This window comes from Bidens hawaiensis, unplaced genomic scaffold (assembly GCF_021521415.1).
Source record: "Bidens hawaiensis isolate Kalapana, Puna unplaced genomic scaffold, B.hawaiensis_p1.1 tig00031532_1, whole genome shotgun sequence".
Taxonomy (NCBI): Eukaryota; Viridiplantae; Streptophyta; class Magnoliopsida; order Asterales; family Asteraceae; genus Bidens; species Bidens hawaiensis.
The window spans coordinates 10,122-16,431 of record NW_027495338.1 but is presented as its reverse complement, the minus strand read 5'-3'; the positions used below and the strand labels follow the sequence as shown (position 1 = coordinate 16,431).

General features: G+C 33.1%; 1 pseudogene; it reads left to right on the top strand.

Moving 5' to 3' along the window:
* On the top strand, positions 1-4,796 carry LOC143582332 (PR5-like receptor kinase pseudogene; annotated as a pseudogene).
* Positions 4,797-6,310: the final 1,514 nt, after the last annotated feature.

Below are 6,310 nucleotides of genomic sequence, written 5' to 3'. Positions count from 1 at the left end.
GGAAAATTGCACGGGAAGATTCATGTATTGGGTAATTTATCACAAACCTACATATTAATTTGTCATGCCAACCTACTATTTCACTTTTGAGAACAAACTTATTTATCAACTTGAGTCTTTTGACAGTTGCCGCACTTGGCGTAGGCTTTATAACAACATGTGCCATTATAATCTTATGCTTAAAAAGGAAAGTTGGAAGGAGAAAAAAAATGCAAAGTACAATGCCAAAGTTGAAATGTTTCTAAAGAATCATGAATTCCTAGCTCCAAAAAGGTACTCTTACGCACAAGTTGAGAAGAAAACAAATTCCTTTAAGGTCAAACTAGGCCAAGGTGGGTTTGGTACCGTGTATAAAGGAGTGCTAAGAAACCAATACCTAGTAGCAGTGAAGGTTTTAAAGGAAATAAAAGGTGGTGGGGAAGATTTCATTAATGAGGTTGCAAGTGTTGGTAGGACTTCCCATGTTAATATTGTAAGTCTTATCGGATTTTGTTTGGAGGGTAATCATAGAGCTTTGATCTATGAGTTCATGCCCAATATTTCCCTACAGAGGTTCATATTCAGCCATGGTTCTTCGAGTAGTAGCCAACTTGGGTGGGAAAAACTACACCATATTGCGATTGGGATTGCTCGAGGTCTTGAATACTTGTATAGGGGTTGTAGCAAGAGGATATTACATTTTGACATAAAGCCACACAATATCCTATTGGATAATGACTTTTGTCCTAAGATATCCGACTTTGGCATGGCTAAGTTGTTCCTTGATAAAGAAAGCAGGATATCCATGTCTCATATGAGAGGAACACCTGGTTATATTGCTCCTTAACTATTTTCTATAAATTTTGGAGAGGTTTCTCACAAATCAGATGTTTATAGTTATGGAATGATGATTCTAGAAATGGTTGGAGGCAGGAAAAACATACAGGTTGGAGTTTATGTATACTTTCCTCATTGGATATATAAGAAGATTGAATTGCATGAAGAACAACTTGGACTGAGTGAGATTGTAAGTGATGATGAAAATAGGATTGTAAGGAAAATGATTATTGTGGGATTGTGGTGCATACAAACTAATCCTTTGATCCGACTGGCAATCACTAGGGTGTTGGAAATGTTAGAAGGGGACTTAGAGTCACTTGAAATCCCTCCAAAACCTTATATTTCTTCTCCATCAAGATGTATCTGTTCCCCATCAACATATTCATTGCATCCTTTTAGTTCTTCTACTTGACACTTTGGTAATATCTGTTCATTTAAATATTTCTCTGCTATATGTTATTCCATGGAGTATGGGATGTGCTGTTTACGTCCCAATTAACCTTTAGTTAATCCAATTACCAACCGGAATATCACTTTCAGGTTTTGGATTCCATATTAATTGGGTTCGGTTTGTTTAGGTTCGATCTTCTAGTTCAAGTTAATTCAGGTCGGGTTTAGTATTTGTGTTTGGGTAAAAATGTCACCTCTAGATATCAGTCACCTCTTTCCCATTTGGTCCACCTGAGCTTAAAAATAAATATTGAACGCATTCCTATAACAATACAATATCCTTTTACTATTTGAGTGAGTTATAAAGTTCATCCCACTGCTTAATCGTCATGTTTAATTTTAATTTGTTACGATCTAAAAAAACATTATTTGACTTGGTATCTATATAGGTTAGAGCCCGTTTTTTCACATGGGTGAAAAATATAATAAAAATAAAAATTATTATATGTATTGCATAAATTCAATTGTTTCATATAATAATTTTTATTTATGACTTTTTATTAAATTTTTTTTATACATTATGTACTATAATTTTAAGTTGAAAAGCAAATCTTAATGTTTGATTTATTTCAAATAAAACATTGATACCGATATTGTTGTATTAAATAATGTGTGTATAAAAATGATATTTATAACAAAATATTGTCACAGATTTAAAAATTAAATTTACAAAGACTAAGGTTTTGTTGTAAAAGAAAATAAATAAAAATATATTATATTTTAAAATAAAGAGAGACACGATGAACAATCTTAAATGGTTGTGTTAAAGAGATATGAGAAGACAATGTTATACTGTGAATTATGAAAATGCTAACAATTAAATATATTATTGGTTTATACTTGAAAAGAAATCACATTTATATATGTTAAGTCAGGAAATCAAACACAATTACCATTTTAGTGAGTTGGTAAGCGCATTTGGTTTGAAACATGAGGTCTTGGGTTCGAAACCCGTATCACACAATAATATATTTTTCAAAATTTTATAAAGTCTTACGGGTTATGGGTTATAATAGGAAGACGGGTCTTGGGTCATAATATAATAGGAAATAGTGATATGACATCTACTTAGCATACTATGTGGAGTGTCTAGTTTAATGCTATGTAAACAACTTATGTTGCTTTAATAGTATAGCTAGATTATGATCTGGCGACTCAACCAGATGGTTTTGCATTTTGAATTATAAGCAACTAAACACAATTCTTTTATTATATATGTTTCATTCAGCTCGCAAGTAATAAGAAAATAATAATCACAATATCGGAAGAAGAATATAATCAAACACTTGATTTTATTATGGATAATAGTGAGGTATAGATACAAGAAATGAAATTGATTACAAGCTACAAATATGGAATAATAAAGACAGAATAAAACTAATTAAACCTATTCAAACTATCTAAATATAAACGAGAGTTACATATTATAAATATTAGATTTGTATGAACTCTTTGGAGTGAAACCGTTAATGGTTATGTTCTCTAATATGCCCCCCCCCCTCCCACACAAGATGGATGATGAGGAGACCAATCTTGAAAAGAAGATTTTGGTAGAGTGGTGTGTGTAGGTCTTTGGATGGAAACCAATTAATGGTTATTGGTTTGGTTTGGTGGAGTTGAAATGGAGAATGGGAGGATGATTGGGGTGTAGAAAAAATATGTGTTGTCATGAGAAAGAGGATAGCAGTTTATTAACATGTTGAAGAGTGGGTCGGCCAAAAATGGACCGTTGAACATTTTAGTGATGGAAAGGAACCGTGGGCTGACGGAACAGTGCGTCGTCGGAGAATATTTTATTGGTGGAGGGGAACAGTGGGCCGACGGAACAGTGCGTCGCTGGAATATATTTTAGTGGTGGAAGGGAACAGTGGGCTGACGGAACAATGCATCGCTGGAAAATATGTTAGTGGTGGAAGGGAACAGTGGGTCGACGGAACAGTGTTGTCACACCCCGAAAATCTTATCTTAGCAGCGGAAGACTTAACTAAGTTAATTTTGGGTAATGACAGATGCCGATAGACAAATCACGAAACAGAACGCTTAAATATATTAAAGGCTTGTTTATTCATCAGAGTGCACATGTCATATTTTACGTAGTTTATTATTATTACGAGCCTACAAGTTCCACATCATCAAAACACATGCGTTCTCGGTTCCATCCCATCCATCCCTCGAGATGCCTCCATATTTCTCATTTACCTGAAAAGTATGCTAAAAAAATTTTGTCAACACGAATGTTGGTGAGTTTCTCAATTAACACCGGAATGTAACAGTTCTCGACTTTACATCCATTTATTTCTCAATGATAATTTTCCATCAACCATTCTTTTCAATGGGAATTTAATTTTCAACGTTTTCAAACATAGAAATATATTTATTAAACAAAACGTGTTAGTTGTAAACGAGCAAAGCGTACAACACATGCATGACTATCATTACGATAAACCTCATGCATACCAAAATCAAAATATTCCTACCTTTTCAACCGGAGCGACTGGAAGAGTGGGGGGCGTCGCCCCGATTGATCTACCAATATTTTTAGGCCCTTTAAAAATCGTATTCCGGTTTTGTCGGTTTTTCGTTAATCAGTGAACCGGTTAATTTTTCTTGTAAAAATTAAGTTTTTAATTATCTTTAATACTTTAGGTGTGAAAATAACAGGTTTTATAAGTTATTTTGTTAAAATAGTTCATTTCTTAGTTTAGTTATTAATTTCACAAAACTAGTAATTTTGACGTTTCCGGGTCGGTTTTCGCGACACGAACCGTCAAAGACCAAGTTATTCCATATTGACCTTAACATATACATTTACTTATGTAAGGTATATATATTATTTGGGTTTAGGGGCTGTTTCTAAAACAGTTCCCGAAACCGTTGTCGGTTCGCGTTAAAAGTCGAATTTTTCGACTGTTGTAGCTACCGACAAGCAATTTAAGAAAAATTAAACCCATCAAACACTTTGTACACTAAATACACATATTTCTAACATATAATTTGATTCAAATTTCCAGGTTTAAACACTTAGCATGAAACACAACCTTTTAGTAATTTCAAGTTTTGACATGTTCAAGTCCTAACCTTCAAATTATAGCAATATATGAACATGTTCTTTTATCATATCACATGTGTAGGTAATACTTATATTTTCCAGATTCTAAACCATAATATAACATGTCCCTTTCAACTCATGTGACACCAAAAATTCAATTTTTAGCATGTTCTTTGCATTCTACACTAAAATCCAACATAGAACATATACCCTTCCAATCATTTTGTGCCATATTATCTTCATTCTCCTAATTATTTTATCAATCACTTTTCATGCATGTTATGATATCACATCACTTTTCAGTTTTCACCGTGCATGCAAATTCAAGCATTCAAGTGTATAAAGCTAGCATGCAACCTAAGTGTCAATTGTTAAGTATATAACAACATAGTTGTATTTAGTCTATTTATCACATTCAATCATTTTAACTAGCTAACATAATGTCCTACTTAATAGTAGCATGATCAATACTTTTTAAAACAAACATATCCACTATGTCATTCAATAAAGTTTCCTTATTTAGTAAGTTGTCTAATATTTTTTAATATTGTTATTTTTAGTCTTTCAACTTGCATAATATCTAACATGAACCTATTTTAGTCATCAAGTTTCAACAAAATCATCACATACATAACCTAATCATAATAATTTCACCTACAATAATCACCAAAGAGCAAAATACCTAACATTTTCTTATTTATATTCTCTCTATGCATGCATGTGTGTGTGTATATATATATCCAAAAATCTTTCAAGAACCAATCTAAGCATAATAATCATAGACACATGTGTGTGTATATGCATGCATGTGGGTTTTGGGTTCCCACACACACACCCCCACGACACACACACACACACATACTCAAAGCCAACTTTTCATTTCACCATATTTACAATCTAGCTTGGATTTTACAAAGTGTGAAACATTTAAGTAACAGAACATATAAAAATCAAAGCTTAACAATTGTTTTACCTTAGTTTTTGGGTGAGATAATAAAGAAGAAGAAAAGATGGATCTTGAGTTTCCTTGGTCTTTAGCTACCTTCCTATAACTTTCTTTTTCCTTAACCCTTGAATATAACTTAAACCTTAGTGAGATGACATGGTAATGGAAATGAAAATGTAAGGTGAAGTGAGGGTGGGGGTGGGGTGGCAACGGTTGGGTGGTGGTGGTTGTATGGGTTTTTGATTTTTGGCAGTTGGGGATTTAAGGTGGAGTGAGATGGTGGTGTTTTGATTAATCAACCTCCACAGGTGAGTTCTTGGTTAATGTTCTTGAGAGAAAGATGGAAGGTTATGGTGGTGATGATTCGGTTATATGAAGATAAAAGAAGATTGTAGGTAGGGTGAGTTGTTAATCATAGAATAGATATGTGGAGGTATAGAAAAGTTTGGTAGATTTTAGAAGATTATTAAATGATTACAAGAAATCTAATTGGTTGTATGGAGAGGTGGGGAGATTTTTGTAGAATATGGAGCCGGCAATGGAGGGAGTTTTGAAAGTGATATGGTGGGTTTTTAGTTAATTAAAACAAAGTCTTTAGTTAAAAAGTTTAACGTTGTCGAACTTTAACTATCTAAACGAACTCCGTTATTTTTGTCAGACTTTATCCAATTTCAAATTCCTGATGCAACGATCCTAAGAACATAATTTTTGGTGATATTGTGTTTCGGGTTCATACAGTGTCGGGTGCCGGCTCTTACCTATAAACTTACTATTTTTCGTGCAACGAAAAATTCTAAAAATAAGTTTATCACTCATGTCTACTATTTTTACAAACAATATAATTTTTCGGGTCATTCCTGACTATTTTGGATTTTTCAATTTTCCCGGAGTATCGCCGGTATTCGTTACGTGCAGTGTCCGCTATACGACAAATTTAAACTTTTCGAATGTAGCTAAATATAACACACATATTTTTGAATACTTTGGAATAAAAAATATTATTTCATTTATTACAATATTTTATTCAGGTAATCACTATTACCTTA